This window comes from Nelumbo nucifera, chromosome 1 (genome assembly GCF_055504915.1).
Source record: "Nelumbo nucifera cultivar China Antique chromosome 1, China Antique-T2T, whole genome shotgun sequence".
Taxonomy (NCBI): domain Eukaryota; kingdom Viridiplantae; phylum Streptophyta; class Magnoliopsida; order Proteales; family Nelumbonaceae; genus Nelumbo; species Nelumbo nucifera.
Genome location: NC_142649.1, coordinates 7,054,726 through 7,066,801, shown reverse-complemented (window position 1 = coordinate 7,066,801; position 12,076 = coordinate 7,054,726). Strand labels below are relative to the sequence as shown.

Here is a 12,076-nt window from a genome sequence, read left to right as displayed (position 1 = left end):
ATAAGCCCTTTTCAGGGATTATCATTTTTGGTGATTTTTTTTTTATTTCTAATTGATTCTGATTTTTTGAGGATGACATGGAACCTGCTAACATGGCATTGAATAATAACTCTAATACAAAAATAACCAGTCCCTGAGAATCAGTACCAAACAGACTCAAATCCGATTTTTCAAAAATTGGCTTACATGGAAGAAATGATACCAAATAACAAAATTTATCGATTTTTTTTAAAAAACACTAACTTCAAAAATCTTTAATTTTCGAAAAATTGACAAGAAAGAATCAACGTTGATGCCAAACATAAGTTAAGATATAGGGGTGTCAATTGGACTGGACTTAGTCCAATCCGATCCAGTCCAATGTGAGTCCATTATAAATGGACTAGATCCAATCCAATCCAATCCAATGAATGTTTTGGACCAATTTGCACCGGTCTAGTTCAATGTTTGGACCATCCAATCTGTTCAAATTCATTTTGATTTAGATTGGTTTCAACCCAAACCCGGTCCATTGACACATATTCTTATCTTATATCAATGGACCAAATATTGGCTTAATCCAACCCAATCCAATATAAATTTGTTACGAGCAGATTAGGTCCAATCCAATCTAATAAGTATTTTGAACCGAATTGGTCCAATCCAATATGTCTTGTTGGTCCGTCCAATCCATCCAAATTGATTTTGGACTGGACGGAGTCCAATCCAAAACCGGTTCATTGACATCCTTAGTTAAGGTTCGTTACATGCATCAACTCCAGATTCGGGGTTTGAAGGAGACTCAACCATTAGTTAAAATGCTGAAACCTATAAACCAAACTGGTAGATATGGTTGAATTTGAATACATATGAAATCTGAAATTCATGGTTGTCGTGTTTCCTGCAAAGTTTTCTGTAAAGTATATCAGTTATTTAAGTAGAGAAGCTAATAGGACTGCATATAGACTTTCCAAAATGGGTGTCAGGTACCATGGACCCGGGGGGCTTAGACCAGCTCCCGGATTTTCTGTGCCAAAGTGTACTGCTGGAAGCTAGGCTTTGGCGTTCTGTCTTGTTCATGCCCATCCTGATGGATCATTTTGCTAACCCTGAGCCATCACATGTTCTAAGAAAATTTTGAAAAGCAAGCACACCACTCGGAAATGAAGGGAGAAAGAAAGAAATGGACATAAATTGTTTGATATTGATATACTGGTCGACCTAATTAGGTCGGCAGCAAGCAGAGAGCCTTTAATTTCCCTGATTTTGTCTAAAAATTATATGATAGTGGAGGCATGTAACATCACCCACAATGCAGTACATCTGACTTTTGTAGGGACATGTCATGTGGCTCAAAAGTTGCACAAAGCAAGCTTATCTGGAAAAAAAAAGGGTTCCATAAAGTAATTTTTTCTGGGCCTGTAACATATTTAAGGGATCACATTTGCGCAAGGAGTCCTTGCTAGGAAAAGTTTATACAAATCCTTTTACAGGTTTTAAGTCATGTTAGGTTGAGGAAAGAGGATACCCATGGCCAGCTTCTTGGATTGCATCAAAAACTAATAATTCATTCAATATGTCATCTATGGGCCAGATTATAGAGATGCAAACGGATTAGATCATATTAGAATCAGGATATACCCTAATCCGATCCGGTAGCATATATGCTAGATCTGATTCAATCGGATTTCACAGATGGTGGTTCGAATTTGAATCTGTTAAGGATGTCAGATATCCGAATATGGTTTAATCCGATTTAATTTCTGAAATATGTGTGTATTTTTATAAGAAAAAATTGAATCAGATAGGAGATGATCTAAATTCGACCCAATTTTCAATCGGATCTTATATTTAATCAGCTCCGATCTGAAAATCCGGCAGAGGGTTATCTGAATACGACAAAATAAGATTGGATCGGATCATGATCCGGTCTATTTACACCCCCGAAAGACCAATATATGAAGTACATTTTGATCATTTCAATCCGTATTCCCTCCACCCCCTACAAAATAAAACCCAAAATGGACGCCCTTCATTTCACACTCTTTGTATATGCACCACAAAATAGTCTAAAATATTGGCTATTTAAGTGAAAGAAATGCCTTTGAGAAAGAGAAATTATAGCTAGTTAATTATCAGATCATCTTAATCACCACACAAACCCTAGATTCACCCATACCGATATGAACACAAGTGTGTGAAAAGAGGAGGACAATATGGGCTGAAATTTTCATATGGACTACATAAATAGTCTCCCTAGAAGCCTACTCAATCCCCAATTCTTTACAAAGTGGCAGAGCCTAGGCAAGACATTTCTCCAATGATTAGTTGGAGGTAGGAGCTTTCGTCTTGTCCTTTTCTTTGGACATAACTAAGGAATAACCTTGTTTTAGACTTAAGTTTTGTTTAATCACCATTATAGAGTTTCCCTCTTGTTTATAATAAAGGAATTCTAGTCAGGAGCATTTACAATATCACATTTGAGTAGATCCCATAAATTAATGAGGTCTAGAGATGATTTAGATTCATCTGCTAATAATAAGCATCAAAATGATTGATTGATGCATCTAAGTAATGTCAATAATCACTTTATCCTTATAAAGCATGGCCTTGGATTTAAGACAAGAAGAGTTCTTAAATAATGATAAGGATTGAATTGACATAAAAAAAAATTTCTTATGTGGATGGAACTTAACCAAAGATCTATTGACAATTTTGTCTCTGGAGGAAAGTGATTGATAACCTTATAAAAAACTAGGATATGATGGGATTAAATTGATTTACAAAATGGTGCATTGGATATTATTGTAGGTGTTTTTCAGTGGAATAATTAATTTATGATAGTTGTGAGCTTATCTTAAACTTATTTAAGGCTGATAAGCTCAAAAGCTGTGGCCTTAGAACAGAAGATGATGGTCATTAATCAAATTATCAATTAGTTGATTTGATGATGATGGTCTTTAAGAGTCATAACTTTGAAGTAATAATATATAGAGAAAGTGATATATGATAAAAGAGAAGAGGAAGGTGGAGGCTGTTGTTGAGGTTTCTGTTAGGGTTAGAGTCGATATTCAGAAGGTTGGAAACTGAGTCCCAACCTGCAGCTGAAAGATTGGTGCGGGAAGGTCAGGTCTCTCGGAGGCTGAACTAGATGGTAATACCTCGTTAGATGAAGCCGTTGAAGCCTTCAATTTTGGTGGTTTCCCTGGAAGTAGAAAGTTGAGAAATCTGGTGGTGGAATGTTATGTGGATGGTGCAGTGAAGGCAGACAAAGCAAAAATCTAATACATCCAAAGGGTCAAAACCAAGTAGAGGAAGAGGGAGAGGAGGCAGGGGGAGAGCCTCAGCGTAAGGAGGTCCTGCCAACGTGTGATTTGTGGGGGTGTATTCGAAAACGGAACCGTTTTAGCTATCAATTCTTGGTCAAATAGTTTGACTGTTCAGTCCAAAGCCCTTGGGTTGGACGGTTTTGGGGTCTAAAACCAAGTCCGGAGTCAGGATTGCTTCCCGGGTTAACCAGTCCGACCATCCGAGATGGTTTTGGTCAGGGGTAGGTCGGATGCAGGTCGTTAGCAGTATTTTCAGGGTGATTTTGGTTGTTGGGTTGGGGTGATTGACTGGTCGGTCTAATTTTCCGGTTGGACCCACGGCTCTCACTTGTACTATTCCTTTCTTCTTCTAATAATATTTTCTGTTATTTTACCTTGAAAAAAAATAAAAAGAAAAATAATAGAAATAATTCTTTTAGAGAGATGTCACCTAGATCGATATGGAAAGAAGAATTATCTTCTACTTTACTACTATCTGCCAACTTGCAACATCTTTTTTATGCTTGTACTGTTCTCATTCATTTCTTTACATAAAAGCTGAATAAATTGGATGAATATAATTAGTTGAAATTTGGTTAAATTAAACATGGTTAGTAATTCTTATTAATAATGCTAGTGAGTACAAATTTGTGTCCTTTATTCTTAATTAGATGATCCATGTCTTATAATCTGAATAATAGTTAATAAGGATGTTTATCTTTTGTTTTCTCCTTCCATTACCTAACTTATAGCTAGAGAGAATAATGAGTTTTGGACTTCACCATGTATATAACCAATGAACAAATATCTCCATCTCTTCTTCACTACATTTAGTCTCTCTTTGTTTGCAGTGCAAATATAAATCGAAACAAATTTTGCATCTTTTGTTTGTAAATATGATCTGTACTCTTACCGAATACAAAATTTATACTTTTTGTCTCATTTTGCATCCTAAAAACTGATGCAAAATCTTTACCACCCAATTCCCTCTCATATAAAATAGAGTCCACATCATTTTGCTTCTTACCTCACTCTAAATAACCCTCTTCTTACATCCATTCTCTTTCACATAAGGTGGAGTTTACTTCATATGAACAAATAAGACAGTCAAATTAAATTAATTTAAGGATAGTGACAATTACCCCTGAACATTAATGAAATTAAGTTGAATGATAGAAAATATTAATTTACCAAAATACCCATCCAGAAACTTTTATAAAATGGAAATCCCAACAAGAAAACCAAGGAACTTCTACCAAAACTTGGAGTTGCAGTACAGCATGCAATTAATATAAAAAAGTTTAAACAATCACATACGAATCTTTTTCAATGTTAACTGACGGAATGCTAGCTAACGGAGGGGGCCGGTCAGGGGTAATTGCCACTAACCCCAAAGTACAAGGCAGTAATCTATAATTTATCCTAATTTACTCTTAAATTAAATATGAAGCCTCAGTTTGAAAGGAGTACAAATACAAATAATATGTAGAATGCAAAACCTTGTATTTTATATGTATTAATTTGTACCGGTACATATTTGCACTTGTACTCTTTCCAAACTGATGAGCCGAAGTAAAACTAATAAACCAGGAACTACGTACACTCTACCTATTTGCAGTCCCATGCATTTACACCAGTTCAAATTAATGAAATTCAAACAGAGCCACATAAAAACTTAAAGCAATCAGATGGATGATGAGGTAGACACGTAGAAGTATGATAAAGACGCCAAACTTAGTAATAAAGCCTCGTAGATGGTAGTTTGCACTTTTCTCTATTTCTCTCTATCTAACAACTCCATGCGAACAGCTGATCGATCAGCTTGTTAGGGTAGTGCCTCAAGATCACAAGAGAGTTTTCCTTTACATGGACACCGTCATCTACAACCCAAAGCCATCATATTTCATGTACTCCAACGTTAACCAACAAGGCAATGATCAAGCAGTAGACATGAGAAACAACAACCAGCCTCCGGCCAGCCAAGCTTCCACCAGTCATTCATCAGAGTCTGCAGGCGACCCATGTGGTCCTGGAAAATGGGCAGCCAGGCTTCTCCGAGATTGTGCAAAGGCTTTATCTGAAAAGGACTCCAGTAGGATCCATCACCTTCTATGGATGCTGAACGAGCTAGCGTCCGCCTATGGAGATTGTGAGCAGAAATTGGCATCTCACTTCTCACAAGCACTTTTCTGTAAGGCCACAGAAATGGGCGAGCTTTGCTTCAACACTCTGTCGTCTGTTGCAGAGAGGAGCCGCTCCTTTGAATCTGCTAGGAAGATGATATTAAAGTTTCAGGAGGTTAGCCCATGGACAACGTTTGGTCATGTAGCCTCAAATGGGGCGATTTTGGAAGCCTTAGATGGGGAGAGCAAACTACACATAATCGATATCAGCAACACATTCTGCACTCAGTGGCCTACTTTACTAGAAGCCTTGGCCACAAGGAACGATGAGACACCCAGGTTGAAGCTGACTGTAGTGACGACGGTGAGCATGGAGAGGTCGGTCATGAAAGAGATACGCCAGAGGATGGAGAAGTTCGCTAGGTTGATGGGTGTGCCCTTTGAGTTCCACGTTGTGAGCGAGCTATATCGCCTGGCAGAGCTCACCAAGGAAGAACTCGGTGTACAGGATGATGAGGCTGTTGCAGTGAATTGTATTGGGGCCCTGAGAAGGATCAACGTCAAGGACCGAGATGCTGTGGTTCACATGCTCCATACGCTTGGGCCTAAGGTGGTGACGGTGGTCGAGGAGGAGGCCGACTTCACCAGCTCCATGGATGACTTTGTCAAGTGCTTTGATGAATGCCTCAGATTTTACGCATTGTTTTTTGAGATGCTAGAGGAGAGTTTTCTTCCAACCAGCAATGAGAGATTGATGTTGGAGAGGGAGTGCTCCAGGAGTATTCTTAGTGTGTTGGCTTGTGATGAAGGTGATGGTGGTAGCTGCAGTACTGAGGAATCTGAGAGAAGAGAGAGGGGGAGACAATGGTGTGATAGGCTTAAGGAGGCCTTCTCACCAGTTGGGTTCAGCGACGATGTGGTAGATGATGTGAGGGCACTCCTGAAGAGGTACAGAGCCGGATGGTCACTTGTGCTTCCCCAAGGAGATGATGATTCGGGCCTTTACTTGACATGGAAGGAGGAACCTGTTGTATGGGCTTCAGCTTGGAAACCCTAGACCTATAGAAGAACCCTTCTTCTAAGACTAAAGCAGCTAGCATACTGTCAACCGAGAGCTTAGAGTTAGGGTTGTGGGAGTGAAGTAAAGGTGGCATATATTTTGAATCGGAGTTGGGAACCTTGAAGCTTGCATGAACATAGCTGTATGCATAATTCATCTTATTTTTATTCAAATATTCCTACGCTTGGAATTGTGTTGGTTCTTGTTGTTGTTGTTGTTGTTTTTGTTATCTTCTTCTTTGAAGGTGGTTGCACTTTGTTTCTTTCTTCAAATATACTGTTACATCCAACTGGATTTGTTGCATAGTTTATGGATCATTTCTTCCCCCTTCCCATAGTTTCTGTTTTCAAGTCCATATAAAGCTCTGATATTATTAACCCACATTGAATTCACTATGAAATTAAAAATCAAATTCATGTATAACAACCAAGTGATCAAAAATTATATATTGGGCTCTTTGGGTGATATATATCTTAGCAGGCTACAATCCATCTCCTTCACATATTCAGTTGGATGACCCTAAAATGCTAACCAGTCCAGAGAAGGATGGAATGCTTGGTTTATTAGATAGCAAAAGAAACATAGTAGCCATAACTCTTGTTCTAACTATAATTGTCAAGCCAACTGGTGATATCAAAACATTAGCATGCTCATGGTTTATCCAGTGACAGCTCAAACATTGAACTGTAACTCATATAGATATAGGCATATAGCTTTCCAAGAATCAAATAGCAGACAGCACAGCAGATTGGATCTAGATGGCTATAACTAGACAAATTAAAAGGTTTGAGCTTTGTTGATTAAATTTGAAGAGATAGAAGTAAAAAAAAAAAAAAAGTGGGCCCAGGAGTGAGCTTGGTGGCAAACACAAAACTACCTACTAAATCCCACTGTTGCGTTTTTGTCTAGTGATAAGAACAGCATATGTGCCTTTAAATGCCACACATGCATTTTTTATACGGCCCACACCATATGGTGGAAACAACTTTTCTGCATTTTTGACAAGACTGATACTTTCAGCCCAGCAATGTTTGATACGTCTCTGTCCTTCCCCTATAAAGTCAGCTAACAGCTTAGCCCCAACTAGACACATTCATAATAAGTAACTTCTGGTGTGGAACCGCCAAACCCCATTCTCTCAAACCACCCCTCTCCCACCAGCTAGCTTCTTTCACCTGTAACTCTCTGAGATCAGTTACAGGACTTATAGGATAGTTGCTAAGAGTCATTCTATTGTACTGAGTACTCTAGAGTCTTTCAATGCAAATATACAGTGCATTATTCTCCTCTGGTGGACTGTTTCATTTATGTCTCACCCAAGTGATGAATTGCAGTTGATATAATTGATGCCCATCTCATATTCCTAGGGGGACCCTATTACTTGCTTCTTAGATGTCCACATGCATAGAACGAATTCCTTCATTAATTGAATGGTCTAGATTTATTAACATCTGAACCATCTTGAGGGTAGGGAACCCAGATGGAGCTCCAACACATACCCCCCCCCCCAAAAAAAAAAAAAACAGTAAAAAAAAGAAAAATTCTTTTAGATACATTGAACAATTGAACATTATTTATCTTGGTTTATATGCCATGAACTGTTGGTCATGCATAACTACAAGCAGAAACCAACAAAGAGAAGTTTCTTTTGTCCTAATTAAGTTGTCATGTAGGGCATTATCAATGTAGATTCTGTTAACTTCATGATTCAGGAATGATTGAAACATTATTATTATTATGGCTTTGTGTTGATGTGGACTCTGATTTGCTTTCTACCACATGGGGGCCGGGCCGGGTCTCCTTACACTGCAGCATGGAAAGGTATTGGACGGCAGGCCTCTTTTCTGTTTGTGTTAAAGTCAGTAGGGTAAAGTGGAAGAAAAGAAAAGATAGCAAAAGAAAGTAGTGTTCCATTTTCTGATCAAGAATATATGAACACTTGACTCAAGTCAACCTACAAACACAGAGGAACCCTGGATTTATTTATTTATTTGCAATCACTCAAACAGAAAATCTTTATTTGGTCTTCATCATGTATATATTTAATTACCAGAAAACAAGCTTTTTCTGTTGGAGCTAGATTGCACCCAGCACTTTTGTGATCAGTTGCACCACCTTGTAGTTCATGTCTCATCCTGATCTGGCATTGCACCTTAATTAAGCCTGGTTATTTCCAGTGCAATTTCATTTGCACTGGTGCAAAACTATGGGATAACAGATGATTTGAGTGAAAATTCTATTAATCCATTTAACTTTCATTATATCTGCCCTACTTTGTTTGTTTGCATTGCAGATGAAGCAAAATAAAACCTAAAACAAAGTAAAGATAAAACCCAAAGCAAAAATAAACCAGAATTTGCATTCTTCTCATTTGCACTAAGTAATGCAAACCAAATTACATTTGCGAATAAATGGACCCTAATTAAACACATAAATTAGGGTAAAGTGCAAAAGATAAAAAGAAAAAAAAAATAAGCTAAAATCATATGATACTAGGCCAAAACTTTGCTGTTGTGCATTGCAACCAGCATTGTTATCTTCTACCAATAAATAAATAAATAAATAAACGTTGTTATCAGTTGCACCTTGATGTCTACTGTCATGGCCCATTCTGATTTGGATTGCACCTTAGGCTGTGTGTTTGGTTACAATTGAACTAGTACAAATGCATGGGAGTGCAAACGAATAAAAAAACGCAAATTACTGGGTTAATTTTGTTTTGGGATTTATTTTATTCTGCTTCAGGTTACTTCATTTCTACTGCAATCAAACACAATAAGGTAAAATTTGAAACAAAAATAACCCAAATCATTTGCACGATATATCATGGTTCTGCATCAGTGCAAATAAGTTTGAACTACAACCAAACGCAATTAAGCACATAAATTGCAACCCATAAAAGCTAGTGTAGATATTTTATGGTATCATACAGAAGTGGGATGTGCCATAAGTCCATAACACATACGTACATACATATATACGGACAGAATCAAACTTTGAAAGAAGAAATCAAATCAAGAATCACATATATGCATGCCATCACATTGAAGGAAAGAACCTTTCTTAATTTTCTGGAATGATCCTTCCAAATTCGCTCAATTAACATGGAGATTCTCCACTTGTATTACTTGGTTTGACTCACTCCTTAGTTTTCTTTAAGGAACTGGGTTGCAGGTGGATCCAACTTAATCAATTCAATTTACTCAGAAAGCTCCATCAGGTTCATGTAGATGGACAACCCACTTGGCAGTATTGGCAGTATGCTTTTTAAAGTTTCTGATCGATGATTTTGCAAACTTCTTCATTTTTTCAATTTCTACTTTGTCTGCACTTGCAAATTGACACTCAGCTAAGTATATTGCTGAATGAATCGAAATTTTCATTGATATCTTCTTTTTTTTTTATGAAAAGAAAGATTCGAATTTTCTGGTATAGATAAAGTAAACTTTATGATTCTTAATGACCCACCATGTGTACAAAGTAGACAAGTAAATCTGATAGAAAATATATAGAAGTTTCAAAGGATCGTCCTGGGTCTGGGCCCCCAATCGAACAGCAAGCCTTTCATGTTCAGACTTCAGAGGTTGAAGAATGATGGGCCCATCCAAGAGATTGCCTAGTTCCTAACCTAAATATCAGAATTCAGAATGACTAAACAACCTTGTAAAGTCTAAATTCTTACTAAGATTAAGAATGGGCTGGATAGATTTAAGGTCAAACATGGCCCAATCTTAAATGATATGCTAACATCTTGAACATCCCAGCCCACTATGTTAGGACAAAAGGCCCATGAATGGCCCAAGATTAAGGGTTAGCCCATTAAACATAGTCCATGTGTATTTAAGCAAAACTTTTTTTTTTTTTAATGTAGAGCCATTATCTCAGTGTCAGGACTCAGGATTGGTCTTTGGTCGGTGATCTGCCTGGGCAGGCTGAGCGCTAAGTAGTAAGTGCCCACTGGGCCAGCCCACTTTATCCGTAACTCCAAAAGATCTTCATAGATGGCAGTTTTGCTTTAGCCAAACAAATCTTATAGTGGTGGAATGATTGGTATGATGCCACCTACGTTCGGAAAAACCATGCAACTCCTTGGGCAGTGTTTGGTTTGATAGAAAATAAGAGAGAAACAGAGAAAGTTCTCAAAGGATCTTTGGACATAGCGTTAGGGAGAGAGTAAAGGACCGTTCAGCATGTGTTTCTCTTTATTGTAAGATAATTGAGGTGCATTTCCACTTGTGTGTGTGTGTGAAAGAGAGAGATGAAAAAAGAAACAAGATTTTTGGATGATGGATCATATTGAGTTGAGGACAAGGCAAGTATGGGTGTATGATATTATATGTAAAAATTAATTGTTAATGACCTGATCGATGCTCAGTACGGGAAAATGACATGAAAGCATTTTGTTGGAAAACCATTATTCATAGTGGCAAGTTTCAAACCACATTTGTTGCACTTTATTCTTCTTATCTTTTGCTTTTTTAGTTAATTTACTTGTGTGTTTTCATCTTTGGCACGCCTGAGCTCCCCGCATTTTGGTCGCTCATACTAACGGTTCGCGAGTCCAATCGAGCTTCTATATATATATATATATATATATATATATATATATATATATATATATATATAATATTTATATTTTTATGCATAATAATAATAATAATAATTAATTACTATAATTATTGATTTTTTAAATATTAAATAAAAAATAATTATATATGTATATATATTTTTATTTTTATAAAACATTGGGTTCATAGTTGAACTCAAACCAAGCCAAGTTCGAGCTCATAAGTTTTTGTCTCGAGCTCAAGTCTCTAGCTTGAACTCGAGCTTGAGCCTCATACTTAATTTCATGGTGAGCTGAGCTCGAATAATTAGCTATATGGCTCAGCTTGAATCCACCCCTTACATTTGATTAACAGGAATTGCAAATTTGAAAATGATAATTGAATAATTCAACCACTTTGTGTGAGACGACCTTAATTGTCCTGCTCATTTATTTCCCTTTATTTAGTTCTTTTAGTAACTGATTTACGGTAATCAAACAATACTTAGTTAAATGCCTCTATCATATAGAAATCTTTTGGCTTTTCTATTATACTACTTCACCTATTTCTCAAATTTCTTTTTTCAAATCAAGTGCCTTTAGTAATAAAGTCTTAGTGTATAACCACTCTCTTCTGTCATTCTCTTTAAATAAGTGCTTAGCACACATGATTTAGGAGTTAACTATTGGATCTTAACTACAAACCCATTTAATAATTTGAAAAAAAAAGAATAAATTGAAATTCTCACCATTTTTTAGATTCATGGACCAAATTTGATTAACTGAGATCTTTCATTTACATTTACACTTTTCACCAAGAATGTTTTATGAGACTCTAACCCACAAATTTGAAATATCCTACTTTCACATGATTTATGGGGTTTGGAAACAACCGATGTTTCACACTCAAAGATGTAATAATGCTTGTAGTAGTAAAATAGGGGTATGAGTTGGATACCTGATTCAAAGATTTTATATTGCACTGGACCTAGGCTTCTAAGATAGATTCATTCAAATTTTAACAAAATCCCAACCCGACTCCACCCAAGTTGCGCCCCTG

At 37.0% G+C, this 12,076-nt stretch overlaps 1 pseudogene across 1 annotated transcript; it reads left to right on the top strand.

The window, feature by feature from the left end:
• Positions 1–5,036: 5,036 nt before the first annotated feature.
• LOC104587011 (protein SHORT-ROOT pseudogene) lies at positions 5,037–6,773 on the top strand (annotated as a pseudogene). The gene has a single exon (XR_016081230.1). The product of XR_016081230.1 is annotated as a protein SHORT-ROOT pseudogene (transcript).
• The last annotated feature ends 5,303 nt before the right edge of the window (positions 6,774–12,076 follow it).